The sequence below is a fragment of the Ambystoma mexicanum genome, chromosome 5p (assembly GCF_040938575.1).
Source record: "Ambystoma mexicanum isolate Mex_15411 chromosome 5p, UKY_AmexF1_1, whole genome shotgun sequence".
Lineage (NCBI taxonomy): Eukaryota > Metazoa > Chordata > Amphibia > Caudata > Ambystomatidae > Ambystoma > Ambystoma mexicanum.
The window spans coordinates 1,269,222,719-1,269,242,931 of NC_090930.1; positions in this window are offsets into that span (position 1 = coordinate 1,269,222,719).

The following is a 20,213-nucleotide window of genomic DNA, read 5'->3' on the forward strand; positions in this document are numbered from 1 at the left end:
ATCCCCAATCCAGCGCAAAGGGCTGCGCTAACCCTGTACCAGCACGGCAAGTGGGGAACGTGTATTACTGGGGTTCGCAGGAAGTTTCCAATGCGATTGGCCCTGTGCGAGTGGGGTACCTGTATTACTGGGGTTTGCAGGAAGTTTCACACGCAAAAGGGCCTGTGCGAGTGGGGTACGTGTATTACTGGGGTTCGCAGGAAGTTTCACACGCGATTGGCCCTGTGCGAGTGGGGTACGTGTATTACTGGGGTTCGCAGGAAGTTTCACACGCAAAAGGGCCTGTGCGAGTGGGGTACGTGTATTACTGGGGTTCGCGGGAAGTTTCACACGCGATTGGCCCTGTGCGAGTGGGGTACGTGTATTACTGGGGTTCGCGGGAAGTTTCACACGTGAAAGGGCCTGTGCGAGTGGGGTACGTGTATTACTGGGGTTCGCGGGAAGTTTCACACGCGAAATGGCCTGTGCGAGTGGGGTACGTGTATTTCGGGGATGCGCGGGAAGTTTCACATGCGAAAGGGCCTGTGCGAGTTGGGTACGTGTATTACTGGGGTTCACGGGAAGTTTCACACGCGATTGGCCCTGTGTGAGTGGGGTACGTGTATTACTGGGGTTCGCAGGAAGTTTCACACGCGATTGGCCCTGTGCGAGCGGGGTACGTGTATAACTGGTGTTCACGTGAAGTCTCACACGCGATATGAGCAGGGTACGTGTATTTTGGGGTTGCGCGGGGAGTCCGACACATGAATTGGCAGTGTGGGTCCTCCCAGGTGTTCCCTCTACACCCTCCACGGCCCCTGCAGGCAGCCCACACCACAGGGGACTACCCTGCACCCTTGGTCATGTCCTGCAGACAGCCCATCCACCATGGGCATGCCCCTCAGCCAAGCCACATGTCAGCTTGCACTACTGATCACCAACTCATGTCCCCCTGCACCCCCACCCCCCAGCACTGCGGGGCACCTGCCAGCAGGCCCCCACTCATGTCCCACTCATGTTTCCCTGCACCCCCACGCCCAAGCAGTGCGGGGCACTTGCCAGCAGGCCCCCACTCATGTCCCACTCATGTCCCCCTGCACCCCAGCCCCCAGCAGTGCGGGCACCTGCCAGCAGGCCCCCACTCATGTCCCACTCATGTCCCCCTGCACCCCCACCCCCCAGCAGTGGAGGGCACCTGCCAGCAGGCCCCCACTCATGTCCCCCTGCACCCTCACACCCCAGCAGCGCGGGGCACCTGCCAGCAGGCCCCCACTCATGCCCCCTGCACCCCCACCCCCCAGCAGTGCGGGGCACCTGCCAGCAGGCCCCCACTCATGTCCCAGTCATGTCCCCCTGCTCTCCCACCCCCCAGCAGTGCAGGGCACCTGCCAGCAGGCCCCCACTCATGTCCCACTCATGTCCCCCTGCCCCCATGTCATGACGATCCTCAATCATGGCCCTTATGGCCAGCTTCCCCAGCCCAAAGACCCAACCAAGTATTGCATCCACCCACATAGAAAAGGCAATTACATGATACAACCTCAAAGGCAAGTATGTAAATGAACACATGTCCGTCACACACACACAATGGGTTCAAGTGAATGTGAAAACCCATATCATGACATGCATGAAACCAATGAGATAATACCACACATCGAAGTATGAAGAAAAACATGTATTAAACACAACATGAATGTAATTAAAAGAAAACACACAACAATGGGAATAATTAAAGAAATGCTGCATGTCCATAAAAGAATAAAAAACAAGAAATCATAATCCAAAGAAATCCAAAAGAAATGGTGTCCAAAGTCAAAGTCCAACAAAGCAAATCCAATGGAAAAAAAGAAAGTGAAATCCATGGCTCCATGGTGAAAATAAAAAAAATGAGAATAATTCAATGGTGAACTATGTACAAATGAACAATCCAGGGTCCATGAGCCCAACTGATTAAATGAAACCTACCAAAAATACTACCTAATAAAAAACTATATACAAAAACGTGGTGCATTGTCCAAGCGCAACCAAAATAAAAAAGAAAAGGAAAGGAAACCTAACACTATCTAACTATATACAATGGCGGCGGGCAAGTCCTGCGGCTCACTCTGTGGTGTCCCGGGCCAGGGCATCATCGAACTCCATGTCGATGTCCCGGAGGCGGGCCTCTGCCCTGGCCCCGAGGTCTCACAGAGAGGCACTCATGGCCTGTTACAACTCCCTGCCAGTCGCTTCGAGGTACTCTGCCGGCCTCAACGCCCGACACATGGAGAAATCCGCCCTGACCATGGTGAGCCACACCTCTTCTGCCCGCAGCCGCTCCGCATCTATAGCATGGCCTAACTGCAGCCACACGGAAGACACTTCCACTCCTGGGTCCTCCTGCCCTCTGGCTGATGCCTGCCCCTCCGATGTTGAAGGCCCCGAGCCATCATGGCACCCACTTTGTTGCTGCTGCTGCTGTGCCTCTGTCTGTACCCTGGCTTTTGCTGCCTGCACATCCTCCTCCGGCTGGGGTGCAGTTGTTGAGGTGGCCACCCCTGCTGGACGTCCGACTCCCGACTGTGGCAGGGATGTGTCCTCCACCAGCCTGGCCACAGGGTCAGAGGCAGCTCCACAGGGTACCCAGGTGATACATGGGTGGGAAGATGGCATGGAGGATGACTGGTGCATAGGGGGTTCAGGTGAGGAGGGGGTCGGAACAAGGTCCAGCAAACGGAGGAATCTGGCCCTGGTGACCCGTCCCAGTAGGTCAACGTGGTCAACGAGGCATTCGAAATGACGTGCAGTGTCCTCACCAAAACACTGCAGGTCACCTCGCATGCCCCGTTGACGCAACGCCATCCCACTCAGTACAGGCTCAACCCGGTCCCTGATAGCCACGTCCGCAGGGAGAGGAAGGCCAGTTGTTTTAAGCGGATCCACTCCCTGAAAGCGGGTCTGGACGTAGGCATCCCTGCTGGTGCAGGATGAAGCAGTCACAGGATCAGGGACAGGATTACACACAGGCACCTGCAAGGTGGCCTGTGCTGCCTCCTGTCCCTGCCCCTGCACTGCACCACTAGCACCAGCGAAATCCCCACCTCCAGACCCCATGTCTGTCCCTTGCACAGCCTCCTCCTCCACCAAACCCCCCACCAACCCCGATGACACTGTGCCATCTTCCTCCGTCGGACCCTGTGGGGTCTCAGCTGCCCCTTCTGCTGCCGAGGAGTCCAACTCCAACCTCCGCCTCTTGGACCTACCCTCGGCAGCTGCGGCCTGGGACGCGGCACCGGACTCCTCACTCCCTGACGAGATGACAACCTGGGAGGTGAGCCGGGCTTTGCATCTCCGGCTGGCGGTGTGATCCCTGCCGCTGTGCTCCACAGCACCCTCTCCGCCCTCTTCATCAGTTGACGCTGCAGACAGGGAGAGATAGGACACAGGCATCAGGGCACTGTGCAATGGACTGATACACAAATGACAGTTGCACATGAGTGGCAGTGTCAAACTTCAGACATGGCATCACAATCCCCAACACACATGTAATTTCAACTCACACACATGAGCAATTCCACAGCCATATCACAACAGCCAGCACCATCCATACACATACAACAGCATGAGCATCCAAAGGTGAGCCAGACATCACATGAAACACAGGGAGTGCAGTAGACATGCACACACGCCACCAAACTTACATGCATGTCTACATCTCCTCCAACTGTTGCAGTGATGAGATCGCCATACATGTCAGATCTGCCATTCAGCCTTCTACATATCCTTGTCACATGCATCCATGTTGCATCACAATTGCACACTTGTCAAGTACACACACATGCACATGTACACAGTGCAGATACATGCATTAGGAACCACCATCCATGCCACAACCATGCCAATGTACATACACAGAAATTCAAACCTGTGTGCTCCCACACCTGCATTTGTCCAGCATGCTTACCAACACATACGCCATCAATGTGTCTCACACATGAGAGGACACACATGTGGCAGCTTCACGCCCATGTTCATACACATCCCTACATGGCCCTACAAAAACACATGTGCAACCTGCACACTACTGGCACACCACGACACGCACAGCGTCCAATCACTCTGCATGTACACTTACCGCTCGACTCCAGATGGGTCTGCCTCTCAAGGATCTGGACGTAGAGCGCTGGGCATATGCGTTCCAGGACCCTCATTTGGTGGTCTGACAGCAGGCCCCGGCACCCCTCGGCATCCGCTGCCTTTGCGTGGCGCTGGGCCTTGTTGAGGGTCCTGGACCTGAAGTCCACCAAGCGCTTTCTGACATGATGTAAGTCGCAGACTGCCACCCCCTCCGTGTTGATGGCAGTCACAATGTCCATCCAGATCCTGGTCCGTCCTTCATTGTCGGCGCGCGAACTTCCAAAGAGGGCATCATACTGCCCCAGGACTTGCTTCACCAGGACACCAACTTCCCTGGCACTGAAGCTGGTGGCCCTCTGCCTCTCTGGCTGGGGGTTGCCAGTGCTGCCAGATGGTGTTCTGCTGGACATGGCAACCCCAGAGGCAGGAGTGGGTGGGCAACTGGGTCATGGGGCTGGGCTGTGGAGCGATGGAATCCCAGTCGGGAGTCTTCAGTTCCAGCAGGGGTGGTCACAGCAACTGCACCCCTGGCTGATGTGCAGGCAGCAAATGGCAGGGCACGTGGGCAGCAGGCAGTCAGGCAGCAGCAGATGGCAGGTGGGAGCATGCTCGGGGCTCTGGGGGCAGTAATTCGGCCTTCAGCGCGTCAGCACACGTATGTGTTTTCATTGGACCAAAGGCCCTTAGCGCGTAAGCGCGTATGCACGCGGGCGTTTCCCTCGTGACGTGGGCATAGTGGTTCAGTGCACGTGAAAAAACTGCACGTCCGCATGTGAATGCGTGTAATCCGAGGAAAGGGCCTACGCGCGTAAGTGACGTGACGTGCCCTGGCGTTTGCCTCGGCACGGGTTAAAGGTGAGCGGGGCCAGCAGTTCGCTGTATGTGCCTTTCGTGGAGACCGACGTGTGTAGCTGTTTCGTGTTGTTTCGCGCGCCATCACATCTTCACAGCAATCGAGGACGTATATCTTCTTTTGGTGGGGGTATTGGCTACGTGTGTTTTTCTGCATCACGCTAGTCAGACGGTGAGTCGCGCACGCTATTTTTCCCACTGTGGGTGCCCCTGTGTATCGCACCCATTTTCGAGGTCATAGTAGCCTGCGTGTCCCACGTGTATGCTTTTTTCGTGTTACTGGGTGCCACCGCGTACTGCGGGAGTTTGAATCCACGCACGTAGGCTGCAGGGTTGCGTGCATGGTTTTACTGCAGTTTTGGGGTGCCTGAGCGTAGCGTGACCCGTCACTACATCACCGGGGTCACATACAGCCTTGCAGGTGCAGGGGGGCTGTTAACATCTTGCATCCCACCCCCTTCACCCCAATTGCCCAGGTCAATTGTGGTGTACACCTCCCATTGGCACTACTCCATCTGTGCTGGCAGGGAGGCCACCAAAGGTGAGGGGCGCCTCAGCTGGGCGTACTCCTCGTGGCAGGCGTGGTCAGGGACATGGCTGGGGTGACCAGGGAGTAGGGGGACTCCAGGGTGTCCAGGGTGGCCGCAGAGGGGAAAAGGCAGGGGTGCGCCACTTGAGCACAATGTTGTGCCATGTGTCGGTACAGTCATGCCACCACCCCCTGTGGTTCTGGGAAATGCAGCTTCTACATCTGGCACTGGCGCCCGTGTGACCCGGCAGTCCGTTTCATCGACTGCCACAGGCCCAAGGGTAGTGGTAGCTGAAGGTGCAGCTGTGGACACCACCACCCAGGCTCAGGGTCTGCCAGCGCAGGCTGCGTTGGCAATTGAAGAGCCCTGGGAAGATTTCCAACAGGCCCGGAGGGAAACCGCAGGGGCACGCAGGGCTGCCCTGACCAAGATACGTGTCCCTGGGGCAGTATTGTCATCTGCTGCCCCGAACAGCCAGGTGTTGGCAAGTGCAGCGGCAGATGCAGCCAACAACACCCCGGTTGTGAGTCTGCCAACCAGGACAGTCGCGGTCAATGACCCTGCCACAGCGGATGTTGCTGCGCAGGGTCCATTAGAGGGCACCCAGCTGCCACTGACACAAGTCAGCCCTTTGGTCATCCTGCCACCTGTCACTCCCTTGGCTTAATCCACCGGTCCCACTGGCCATACTGATCAGGGCGGCATCAGCCAGCCTGGGTCTGCGCCACAATCCAAGAGGAGGAAGGTTGCACCTGCAGCACAGACTGGGACCCCACACACAGCCACAACCTCCTGCACATCGAGGAAGAAGCCTTTCTGCAACCAGGAACTGGACTACCTCATGGACTACGTGCGGGACCACAGCCGTGACATGCTAGTGGGTGCTAATTGTCAGACTACGGCTGCCCACCGTGATAACCACTGGAAGCAAGTTGCGGAACATGTGAGTGCATTCGGCCATGAGGTGCTCATGGCGCAAGAGTGCAAAAAGCTTTGGAATTACCTCAAACGCAGCGCTAAGGCTAAGCGTGCCTCAAATTACAACTTGACTCTGGTGACTGGCGGTGGGCCTGCACCGTAGGAGGAAGACCTCACTCCGCATGAGTCACTCGTTGCGGAGTTCATACCATCAGAATCAGTCGAAGGAGTGGGAGAGATGCCGGACTTTGATGCACAGTCCAGTGAGTGTTGATGCGTGTTTGTCGAGGACGTGTGTGTTTTACTTGTGTGATGTGCATGATTGCCACTACATGTCACGTGTACATGGTTATGATGTGTGAGTAAGGCAATGCTTCCCTGATGCATGTCTACTCTGCTGGATGGTGGACATGTGGAGCAGACGGGGACTGTCCACATCACCACTTTTGCATCCTACTCACATGCTGGTTACCAGTTTGCCCCTCCGGTCCATGTTCCAGCTCACTGGCACTTCTGCATGTAGTGTGGGGTGAGCTTCCTCTGAGCCCAGGAACTATGCATAGCATGACTGACGTGCATGTGTACTCTGCCTGCAAGGGGGTACCCAATTCCACCCTAGCACTGGTCTGCTACAATATTGCCATTGGGTACTTCGCTGTTCATGCCTCCTGTGTACATGCTAACATCCAGCGGCCAATCTGCCAGACATATCCATTGTTGTGCATCCTTAGTACTTGATGCAGGGTGTCTCACTTGGACTGTGCAGAGGTCAGATGCCCCGCAGGGGCATGAGTGCCCATTCATGCTCCATGTGCATTCCACGCATGCCCATATGTGTCCATGACTGGATGATGACTGTAATACAAGTCCAGGATGACTTAAATTGCATGGCATTTCATCTGCCTTCCCATGTCAACTGTGGCTCAGTACTGCGTTGCACACATGTTTAGTGTCTGACAATCTGTGAGGGTCACAGGCCTCAGCCTGTTTAAAGGCCAGTGACTCTGTCCAACTGGTGTAGTGTCTTCTTCACACGTGGGTGGACTCCAGATGTTTCATCATGTGTCCTGCTTACTGTCCCATCATCATTTGCAGTGTTGTCACTTGATACACATGAAGCTGTTGATGCTAGTCAACACTGTCTGTCAATACACAGGTCTATGCTCAGCCTTTTGATACCATGCTAGGCATCCCTGCTTTTGCACTTGGGTGGAGGGGTGCTTTGCTTGTAGATATGCTACCCATTGAATGCACATTGCACGTGATGCCTGAAGTTGACCTTGCACTGCCTTCACATTTTCTGACACACACCATGGAGTCCTTGTACATGTAGGTAGTGAGTAACATTCATATTCGCTGCACTGCATAGACCCACTTCAGTGCAAACTGCCACCTTTCAACAGGTCTAATCACAGAAGCAAATACAAGTTGACCCAGCATGCATGCCAGGTTCTATTTTGTGAGTCTCATGTATGCCTGATGTGTTTGTTGCCGGTGTGTGTGTGTGTTGTGTGCTTCTAACATGTCTAGTGACCTTTTTTCTCTCTATTCTTTAGATGATGACGCAATGGAGCCGGAGGATGGCGTTATCATGCCAGGCACAGGGTTGTTATCACTACAACAACCCGGCACAGTGGGGGTCGTGGGGTGGTAGGCCACGAAAACCCCCAAGTGCTACAGTCCATCTTTTCTCTGGCTGCCTATGAGTCCAGCCCTGAAGAACAATCTGACGACCATGTCGAGTTGGATGAGCATCAGGTCCATGTGTCAGGGGTGAGTGATTCTGATGGGGACACTCCTCTGTCTGCGACACCTGCACTGAGGGGTCAGAGAGTCTTGGAACCTCCACCCATGGTTGATCGGGATGCAGGGTCACCCTCCACACCAGTCACTGATGTGCCTGGGACATCACGTCGATGGGGGCATGTAGTCGTGCAGCCGCGGGCGGTGCCAACACAACAAGGACACACAGTCCTTGGGTCCCGCAGGGGTCAAGCCCAGCAATGTGGTCCCTGTGCGCAACCACAGTATACTGAGTGGGAGCAAGACATGACTGCCCATTCTGAACGGCAGGGGGCAGCAATGGAGAACATCGCTGAGAGCATGGAGCATGTGGCCCAATCTGTGCTCCCCCCTGCTAGGCAGGAGCTTCTCTAGCAGCAGGCGGCACGGTCCACGGCCCGCTCGCTCAGGCTGGGCATGGCGGCCTCAGACAGGGCACACCAGGCTGAAATGTCGTCTCTGCGTCAAGCAATTGCTGCTCACGCAGAGGCACAAATGAAGGCCCTGAGGGAAGAGCATGCTTCCCTCAGATCCACTCTGGGTGTCCTTCTGATGTCCCAGAGGGAGCGGGCAGAGGAGTGGTTTGCACAGCTTGAGCGTACCATCTCGGCTGAGCTACATGCTTGCCGGGAGGTGCAGCAGTTGTAAAGCCAGGCCTTGCAGGAGGAACTCCGTGTTACACATGCTACCTTGCAAGAGGAAGCATGTGTATCACAGGAGGTTCTGCATGCAGACCTACATGTCATCACCACACAGAACCAGGCTCACCCGCCTGGCAGACCTGCTGCCGACAAGGGGCAAGCTGCGGCTAGGCGTGGTCATGCTCCTGTGCCACGTCCTCCTTTCCAGGAAGAGCCAGACTCGGAGGACGACAATCTATCTCCCACATAGGTCAGGCTGTGCAGGCGTTGAGCCCATGGAGTTTTTTTTTTCCTCAGCACTCAGCATCATCGCATGTGGGTGTTGAGCAGCATCCTGTACCTCCCCCCCTAGGTGCCCCCCCCCCCCGGGTCATATGTGGCCATTTTTGATTTTTCCTTTAGTTTAGTTAGTTAAGTTTCTGTTTGATAGTTTAAATAGGTAAAGTAGTTTTTTCATAGTTAGTGTAATTAGTTAATATAGTTTAAAATTGCTAGTCTATTGTGCTTTCATGTGACGGTGTGGTGCTTTGTGGCTTTTGAAAGCATCCACTGTCTCTTCCAGCTGGGCCCTTCAAGCTTGTCTTGTGTATGTGTTTGCTGCTTGGGGTCCTTGACTCACATATGCCACTCCTGCTTCCCTTATCCATGGGCTCGCAAGGATGGTTCGGTGTAACAGCCTATTACACAAGGGCAATGGACTGTCATATCTGTGGCATGTCTGCTGCTGTGGAACTTGTGTTAACACCCCTAGTGGGGATGATTGGGGTGTAATTGTCCACTGTTCTTCTTTTGCTAAATGGGGTGTTTAATGATTCATGTGTACATTCATTGCTATGCATTGTGTAGTATGTTTCTTATCTTTAATGAACATGTGCTTGTTGCAAATCATGCCGTAGATAGTGTGTTGCACACTGTTGCTGTGAAAGACGGACTGATGGTGTGATTTCTGATGTACGTCTCTGACATGGTCCAGTCATGTAATGCCTAAAGAGACACACACAGATGAATATTAAGCATTAATCATGTGTTTCATGCACTTTCTGCAGGGGGATGAGCCTCAAGACCACCTTTGCCAGCAGACATGGGCCATTGGACGTCTAGAATCAGGACACGTTTGGTGCTGCCGACATGCGCATGTGTGCGCAGGCAGAGGCACAGGGATTGCGATCATACATCCGAAAATCGATGATGTGTTTCAAGGGACTCCAGGCAAGGTGAGCAGCACAGGGGGGGTCACAACACAGCAAACCTTCCACCTGGCCAGTTGAACATGCATGCTTAGTAGCAGCACTGACGGTGAACTTGGACAAATATTGGTGTAGAAGCGCACAATACAGCTCAGATGTGTTAATGGACTGATGGCTAGTTGATGTGACAGTTGTCTGGGGAACCTGCAGGGGCAGTGGCACATACTCTCCGGTCCACCATGGTCCATTGAGGCACTTGTATTAGCCATGTAGCATTCCGAGACATGGAATGAAGCAGCTCACAGGGACAGACAGCAAGGGACAGACTCGGGTGCAGTGCATTTCATTTCCAAGTAGAAATTGATACATGCACTGGCTACTTTATTTTGGTCATGGTGGTACAGGACTTGTTCTGAAGTCAGACCTTGCTATATGCGTCTGTCTGCTTTCACAGGGAACATTGAATTTTGTGTGAATCGTGACACATTGGTGTTCCATTTGCCACGCACCCACCGCTGCCTGACTTACTGCATTGACTGTGTATGAACCATCAGAGGGGTAATGTTATGTATGGGTATGAAGCATCCACACAAGTTTGTCTGTTTGTAGTGTTTTGTGTTACTTTGGGGCATATTTGTTAGTGTGTTTGTGTGTTTTGAGCACACACAGATTATTAACTGTGGCTCTCTTTGTAGCATTGAACTGCTCCTGTTACCAGACCGGAGAGTGCGCAGGCAGGAGGCCAGCACTCACCCCAGAGATAAGTTTCTCTTTGACTTCCATTTGAGTAATTTGCTGCTATGTGCATGTGAACAAGTTGTGTCGATTTGTGTATGTGTTAATGTGTGTACTACATTTTGGTGCATTCCCTAATTTCCCGTGTCAATCCTACTCCCCTCTCCTGCCCCTCATTCCCGCTATCCAGTATGCCAATGCCTGTGCCGACTGCATATCCCTGACCCTCCTTCCCCTCCAGGGTCTCAGAGGCCTGTGTGAGTTAGATCTTGCAAGCACCCAGACCACGGTGGGGGTGGTTGTTTTGTGCCACTCCTGTGCCTGTACACGGGAGCTGTGACAGTAGACACCCGTTCGTGTTGCATCATTCTATGTTATGTACCACACATGGTTCAGATCCTGTTGTGACATTGTTTTACTGTGCTACCTTGGTTGTTGACATCAATGTGGTCGTACTTGGCCTTTGTGGCATACTGCTACTTGAAGTCATCTACTTGAGGCTGTTCTGGTTTGTTTTACTGCCTGCAGGGTGTTTGCTTGGCTTCTGTGTTGTCCTGCTTTGAGTTCTCTTGGATTTTGTTCTTGTGCAAATCTAGGTGGATTCTGAGGGTGCTGGCAACTTTTTACACACAAGGTGGGAGATGGTGACAAAGGGGAAGGGTGATCCTGTGCCCAGGTGGAATTCAAGGATGTGCGATGAATGACCCAGATGCAGTTGTTCAGTGGGTGGTGGTGATTTGTGAGGGAGGGGGGTGTTTTGTTGTTGATAGTTGCCTTGCCCTGCAGTGTGATGGGCACCCTGAAATTTTAATTGTGCTTTCCTATGTACATGATGTATTCTGCTGATCAATGCCTGTTCATGTGTTGTGTTTACCTTTCAGGTGTGAGGGGATAGTTGTGGTTTGACATGCTGGGGTATACACATGGTGAATGTTCACATGTGATGTGTAAACAACACTGATGGTCACTTGATTTCACATGCATATGTTGAGTGCATGTCCCTACTGACCCACACGCTTGCACTATGATCCACTACATGTACAACCACCCTTCCATGTCCACGTGTACACTCTGTTTGCCTTCTGGTGCCCACTGTGTCCCTGCAGCACATGTTCTCTGACCATTTGTGGATTCTGTACATGCCTAATTTGGTTTTTTATGTAGTTTGTTGCTTAGATGTCATGCTCAGGGTGTGCATCACACACAATGGCTGTTCACTGTGCTGAGCAGTGTGTTGCAGGAGGTGGACACGGCACACAGTAGCTGCAGTGTTGGTTTTGCAATGCACATTGTGCATGTAGACAGGCATTCATTGTTATGTTTCAACTACACATTTTGGAATGCATTTGGGTATGACTTATTTTGGGTGGGAGGTTGTTGGTCAGTCTTTTCATCTGATTCCATGTCAGGCATCATTGTCTGATGCCAATTTACATTTTTCACATGGCAATGTGTACCTTATTGTTACTGTGTTGGTGTATGGCTATTGCTTGCCATGTCATGTTGTGGTTTTGGAGGGTTTGAGTGACATACCAGTGATAGTCATGGCCTGTTTGGCAGGTCTGTGTGATTCACACCTTGCATGTGTGCCTTTTGGTCACACAGGATTGCTTGTGTTTAAGTAGCTAGGGATGCACACAATGTGGCAATTCCATGGCAACAATCTCAGGGTGGTAAGGTTGTGACAGTACACTGTCTCTTTGACATCATCGATTGTCACCTGGTATGTGCCAGGCCTGTGTGGACTCCGCAGGGTGGGGAGTTTAGGTGAAAAATCTGTCCACAAGCTGGGTCCGTGCTTCCTCGCCACGTGCCCTATCCCCTCCCATGGGCAGCGCCTGTGCCTGTGGTTGGGGATGTGGGGGCACCACCATGTTCACCGGTACGCCCTTCCGTGTTGCAACATTGTGCAGGACACATGCTGCCACAATGATCCTGCACACTACTGGGGGTGCATAGAGTAGCTGCCCGCCAGAGCGGTCAAGGGAGCGGAAGCGTGACTTGAGCACTCCGAATGTGCACTCCACTATGGCCCTGGTTGCGATATGGACCGCGTTGTATCTTACCTGGGGTGGTGTGGTGGGGTTCCGGATTGGCGTCATCATGTGGTTGCTCAGAGGGTAGGGACTGTCCCCTGTAGAGGTGATAATAAATGTGATTATTGGGGTTTGTGTATTTGTGTGTGTGTGTGACATGCATGCATGTGCACGGGCATTTGTACTCACCTAGGAGCCATGTGTCACCATGCTGGCCAGCTTCCAGGTTCCGGCTCAGGGGAGACATTCTGTATATGAAACTGTCATGGGTGGAGCCAGGGTAGTTTGCATAGACAGAGGTGATGATTCCCTTTGCATCGCATACCACCTGTACATTGATGGAATGCCAGTGCTTGCGGTTTTGGTAGATGTGCTCAGTGGCCCTAGGTGGACATAGGGCCACATGGGTGCAATCTATGGCACCGAGCACTTTGGGGAAGTGTGCCACCCTGTAAAAGTCCTGGACAATGGCCAGCCTTTCTGCGGGTGTTCAGGGCATGTATATGTGCCTGCGGACTGAGGGGCGTGCAGTCATGATTGCCAAGACCTGGTGTTGGCAGCGTTACTGCATTGCCTGTGAGACCCTCCCCCCACTATGGCAGTAGTCCACTGAAAAGACCCAGTGGCCAAAAAATGCAGGACATTGAGCAGCTTCTCCAAGGGGCTCAATGCTTGGGAGCAGTGGGTGGGGGATGTTAGGTCATCTTCCCACTCCCTGACCAGGTCTAGGATGATACGGTGTGGAAACCTATACCGCGTTGTATCTTACCTGGGGTGGTGTGGTGGGGTTCCGGATTGGCGTCATCATGTGGTTGCTCAGAGGGTAGGGACTGTCCCCTGTAGAGGTGATAATAAATGTGATTATTGGGGTTTGTGTATTTGTGTGTGTGTGTGACATGCATGCATGTGCACGGGCATTTGTACTCACCTAGGAGCCATGTGTCACCATGCTGGCCAGCTTCCAGGTTCCGGCTCAGGGGAGACATTCTGTATATGAAACTGTCATGGGTGGAGCCAGGGTAGTTTGCATAGACAGAGGTGATGATTCCCTTTGCATCGCATACCACCTGTACATTGATGGAATGCCAGTGCTTGCGGTTTTGGTAGATGTGCTCAGTGGCCCTAGGTGGACATAGGGCCACATGGGTGCAATCTATGGCACCAAGCACTTTGGGGAAGTGTGCCACCCTGTAAAAGTCCTGGACAATGGCCGGCCTTTCTGCGGGTGTTCAGGGCATGTATATGTGCCTGCGGACTGAGGGGCGTGCAGTCATGATTGCCAAGACCTGGTGTTGGCAGCGTTACTGCATTGCCTGTGAGACCCTCCCCCCACTATGGCAGTAGTCCACTGAAAAGACCCAGTGGCCAAAAAATGCAGGACATTGAGCAGCTTCTCCAAGGGGCTCAATGCTTGGGAGCAGTAGGTGGGGGATGTTAGGTCATCTTCCCACTCCCTGACCAGGTCTAGGATGATACGGTGTGGAAACCTATACCTGCCATAGACCTGGTCATCAGGCATCCCCAATAGGCTTGTCCGTGGTGAAAAAATGCGTGCTCTGGCTATTCTCTCCCTCCTGCCGTGTCCCACGAGCAGTGCTGCGACAAATGGGCCATTCATCGTAGCTGTATATACGTGTTTGTTGTTTGCGCGCACTTTTATACTGTGCGTGGGGACGCTTCCGCCTGCCTTCGTGTGGCGGACGCGTTGATGCCTGTGCGCGTCTTTTGCCGTACGCGGGTTTCCCGTATTCGAATCCATGAATACGGGTTGTTTGTGTGCGTGTGGGCGTTCCGTGTAATTCCCTGCAGTACTTTCCCAGTTACGCCTTCTTTTTCACGCGTTATTCCCCATTCCGCGTGTTACGCCCTCTGTTCCGCCTACTTTTGTTGTGTGCGCTGCGCTATGTGCGCTTTCACTGTGCGCTTAGCGCACGCTGTTTGGAGACGTGTGCGCCAGCGTGCGCAATGCACGGATTTGGCGCACAACCAGTGGAAAAGTAGCACAGCGCCTTCCATGAATCGCACGCGTGCGCTTGCTTTCTCACGCTTGCGCCTCCTTGCGCCTGCTTGCGCTGGGATTTTCGGCGCACTTTTGTTCCATGAATCGGCCCCTTAATGTGCAAATATGATACGTCATGTCACACGCCCTCTACCAGTCTATCCGGCGAGCATGGTTGACAATAATCGGGTGAACAGAACATGTTTGACAATAATTAAACAGGAAGACTAAAATGTTGTGTGTCCCTGTTAGCAAATAGGGTTGAGGCACCCACGCACATACATATATGTAACCATGTTGACAATATTGTGTGTTTGTACGACGACTGAAAATCTGGCTGCGAATAACTATAACTCAGAAAAGACTCCATTATGTTTGTGTGTGCAATATACACAAAGATATAATGGATCTGGTGGACATACAAACAATGGCAAAACAATTTATCATGTGTACCAAATGCCAGACAAAATTATTTGTTTTTTTGGACAAAAGCTCATGATCATCACTCACTACAAAATAATTGACAGATCATTTTACTCTGTGGTTTGTGTCCGCAGCAAAGCCCCCGTTAAGAGGGTTATACAGTTTGTGAGATTTGTGGACAAGCCAGGAATGCTGGATTGACTCCCAATCTTTTTGGGACGAGCTATGCGCAGGCCATGAAAGACTTTTGACCTGGGAAGTGGTAAAATTTGTACGTGAGCTGAGCCTTCTGAAGTGAGACAGCAAATAAAAGGATTTTGTACTCTGACTGAACTGCTTTTCTTTTTCTTCATTTTCTTCTGTTTTCTTTTTTTTCTTTTCTCTTATTTTATTCAGTGATGATATATGTGATTTAATACCTACTGCTATTTTAATGTTGTGAAAAGTCAAGTTCTTTGACTAAAAAACAGTAAATAAATTAAAAAAAGAAAAGTCCTAAGGTGTCCCCCCCCAGATTGTATGGGTCTCCTACACCCTTGCAAAGTGCCCCTTGATGCCATATTTGTTAAGAACTGTGAACATATAGCCCCACCTCACCTTATGGAATGCTTTTTCCTCATCAAGAAAGAGAACAACATCTTCCTCGTCCGACCTCATATTATCAGAGGAGTGATGGCTTAGAAAGATCCATATTTGGTATTGATGGATAAGTACAGATAATAGATTCTCTAATCATCCAGCCAGACATTTGGCTAGAATTTTGCATCCATATAAATGAATGAAATTAGTCTGTATAAGCCACATTCATTTGAATCCCTTCCACATTTATGAAAGACTACAATGTTTGCCACCATCTTGGACCTCAGGGAGGTACCCTGATTCGCCTGCTTCAGCGTAGACCGCTGCCAGTGTCACAATCATGTATTTATAGAGGTCTATGGGAAGGCCATAGGTCCCAGCCACCTTTACGCAGGCTGGTCCTGTAATGGTCTTGGTCACTCCAACCTCGGTAATTGGGGCATTCAACGATAATATCTCTGTCAGGATAATTGTGGGATGCAGTACTTGCTGTAAGAAAGAATGATTGCGATCTTTGCCCCTAGGTGGTGGGACGGTAGTGTTCAGAAACATGTAAATTGGTGTTCCTGCCCCCGTCAGCATCTCCCCCATTTCATTTCAAATGTGTAATATTTAGGCCCGTTGTCGTCCTTTGAGCACCATCATTCGTAAAAACCTATCCCCTTCTGCAAAGAAAGTTTGGGACCATTTTGTGAAAGACTTTTGTGTGCGTATTGTGGCAATATACTTAATTTCAGACCTGAGTTTCACAACAAGTGCATGCATGGCAGGATCTCTAGTCTTCTTATGGGTGAGTTTGGCTGTATGTAACTCAGAAGTCAGGTACGTTTCTTGAGCTGCCTATGTTTTAAATTCATAGACGCAGAGTGAGGTGCGTTTTCCCCTGAGAAAGGATTTATACGCATCCCATCATATGGGTGGTGTATTGTTGCTAAATTCAATCTCTAAGATGGAGACCACCTTGGTTCGTACAGAAAAGTGATTTTCAATTTAACCGGAGCATGAACAGTGTCATAGGAGATATGTCATATTGCTCTACCATATCAGTAGTGTTGGATGGGATCATCCAATAATCTAATCTGGCGTAGCTATGGCGATGGTGTTAATAGAATGTGTAGTCTCTCTGAGCCGGGTGTACATTTCACCAAATATCAATTATATGGAATTCATCCATCAGGACAAGGAGAGTCCTGTTTTTATGGGGAGTGTGATGTTGGGTTGATGCCGTAGTTTGTCTGTCCAGTGCCATGAGAGGGTGACATAAAAGTCTATACATATTTGAAAGTTATTGGAGGCTCACAAGCAAGTTCACCCATCAAGAGACAAAAAGCAATGAAAAAAAAAACGTTGTCGTTGGGTTTGATGAAAAACTGAGGTTATGTCCATACGCCACTCAGAAGCTAGGATACGTATACGTGGCTGAGAGGTATAGCTGCGTCATCACCAGAGAGCCAATCAGAATGTGAGTTGCATAAGCATGGCTATGTCAACGCGGATGACGTATTCACGCGTAACCTGTTAGCCAATTAGATTGCAAGCTGCACTTATGCAGAAACACACAACTCATAGCCGCGTATACAGGTTCCCCCAATCAGTTGGCAAAGCACGTTAGCACGGCTATGCTCAGGCACAATGACAAATACCTGACCGTACAATATCGACCAATCAGAACTCATGCTGCGCTCATGCAGCTTAACATGATTTGTAGCCACATGTGCAAGATCACCCAGTCAGGTGGCGAATTAACACAGCTACTCCCAGGTGCAATGATGTAATCGCGCGTATGCCTTCGGTCATACCAAATTGTGTGCTGCTTAACCGTGGCTACAGCTACAGATGAACACTTTTCTATGTGATTACAAACCACGTATTCGGATTGGTTGCTTTGTAGCTGCATCTATCCACCACACCTAAAGCCATCTTCTTTACTTCTCCTCATTGCTTTTTGTCCTTGGTAGTGAACAATTCTTCTGTAAAACTCCACCATTATTTAAAGCAAAATTCCTCATTTTGCCAACCATGTTTGCCCTTCTTTATCCCTATGCATCTCTCTTTTGTCCTGTCAATTTATGTGTTTGTGTATTCTTTATTTTAGTTGGTTATTTTTTTTTAATAGTTTTCATTTTAGTGGCATCGTCCTTTTAGTCTTGTCTTTTTTTACTATTATTACATTTTCGTCCCTGGTCAGACATTGTGCACCATGTTTGGCCACAGCAGTAGCGGCAGCAGTGATTATGTCCTCTGGATCTCTCGCACTGGATCTGAGCCCTGCGGCATTCATCCGCGTCATGAGGACGACCTGTTCTTTTGGAATTCCACATACCATGTCAATGAAGGTAAGCCCAGTAATTGCAGGACGCAGCCAAGCGTTCCCTGGGCACGCTATGCCCTCTCAACAAAGTCTCTGATAATGAGCACACTGCCATGGATTTTTCCACACGGCTCCAGGCACCTGCTGCCACCAGTCAGCACCAATCATCACTCAGACCCAGACACGCAGCTCCCATGATAAGCAACAACTTATCCGTACAGCAACCCTTAGAAAAATTAACATTACTTAGCCACAATATTGACGGTAACCATCCCCCTTATCTATTACAGGGACAGAGAATGTATGGGACCCAATTGGACCCATCACACCAACACTGGAGCTCCCATTTCTCATTCCAGCCTTCTTCAGGTAGCTATGCCGTACCACAATTCCCATCTTCACACTTAGTGAATTTACCACCAGATGTTTTAGTAAGTACACAGTTCTAATGTGTTTTTCAATTGAAACTGAAGGTTGCTGGAAATATAGAGGCTTCAAACGACCTCTCCACCTCCTGGCACACCTATAAGCATTCTCTGCACTTCTCCGTGAAACAAGAATCCCAGATTAATACCGAGGTAATAATTGGGGCCCCTTTTAGTTGTAATATGACGCCCCTCCCTTCATGAGCACGTGCACCATACAACCTGTCCTCACTAAATCGAGGTCTCCACTATTTTGTCTTGTACCAACAGGTAGCATGACCATACATCAAGGGGGACTCATAGGAAGGGTTCTAACCGAAAATGTACCTGATCTGTTGCAATTAAGAAACACAGAAGCCACCACAATTGACTCTAGGTATTACCCTTTGCTCAAGACTGGATACGACCGAAGTCTTGGGATTACAGTATCGGCAGGTAAGGCCACAGCCAAGGAATCTGAGGCTTGATTTAGATTATAGAGTGTCAGACATATCCTGACCAACATTGAGTTGGGGAATTATAATGTTTGTTTTTTGCATATTTACACAGGGTCTTCAAACAAGACGCACTGATGAAGGCAGACTAAAAAATGTCTTATGACTGCCGAAACGTGAATAGCTTGGTTGGAGACCGAGCCCCACGTAGGCAAATAATTCTTTAACCCCAAAGACCCAGGTACAGGCTTCATTGGAGCCTCAGGACATTCATTAAGCCTTACTAATTCCTGCCTTTTCACCAAACAGAATAACTGTCAGGGAGAGATACAGGGATTGTCTTAGGACACCCTTAACTTGGTGCAAAACTATGGAACTTAATTGAAGTTTTCCTATTTTAAATTCACTTTCTATGTTATATTCAGAAACTTTATTTCTTGTTTTTATGTTGATCAATGCTTTTGTCATGATGCACCATGATTTGTTTATCACAATGTGTAGAATTTTGTATTTAGGAAAGATGTCATTGTTGAGTTAGAACATACTTTATCAAAATGCACTTTATTAATGTGAATTAAAGAGCACATGTTGAAAAATGCCTTCCCTCTCCAATATGCTCAATTATCCCAAGACTTCTATAAATAATTGATGTGGATGATTGAGGTAACACAAATGTCACCCGCAGAGTAACCACTGTGTGATGACTAAAATTCTTTTTCAGATTTCTTCCTTTCAGGGTGGGATACATTCATCTTTACATGCTCTGCGTCCCAACACCATGCCAGCACCCAAAAATGTGGAGGATTAAAAAACACCTGATAGTTGGAGGTGCACCACTCACGCAAGGAAGTTGACCGAGTGTCGTGCAAGCTCTGACAGATCCTGCTTTGCCGTGGACCTTCTAACATGCCATCAGAGAGATTGGGGATGTCAATCATGATCCAGCACCTTGTCCGCATACATTGTGACGAGATGGATGAGGACTATCGGAAGGCCCATGAACACCACAAGATAAAAGTACATGGGCCTAAATCTATATTGCATCCAACACCTGCAGTGGCATTGACTTCTTCTACGATAGCCCCTACTACAACCTCTGCCTAATCCACCTCTACAGCCACACCTTTAACTACATCCACCGGGACCCAACATTAACTACTAATTCCTACACCCAATCTGCAGCAGTGCAAATGTATGTTCTGGAAATGCCACACTCTGATCACAGTGGAAGATGCCACCCCAGATGACTGAGCATGGGCCAGGCCA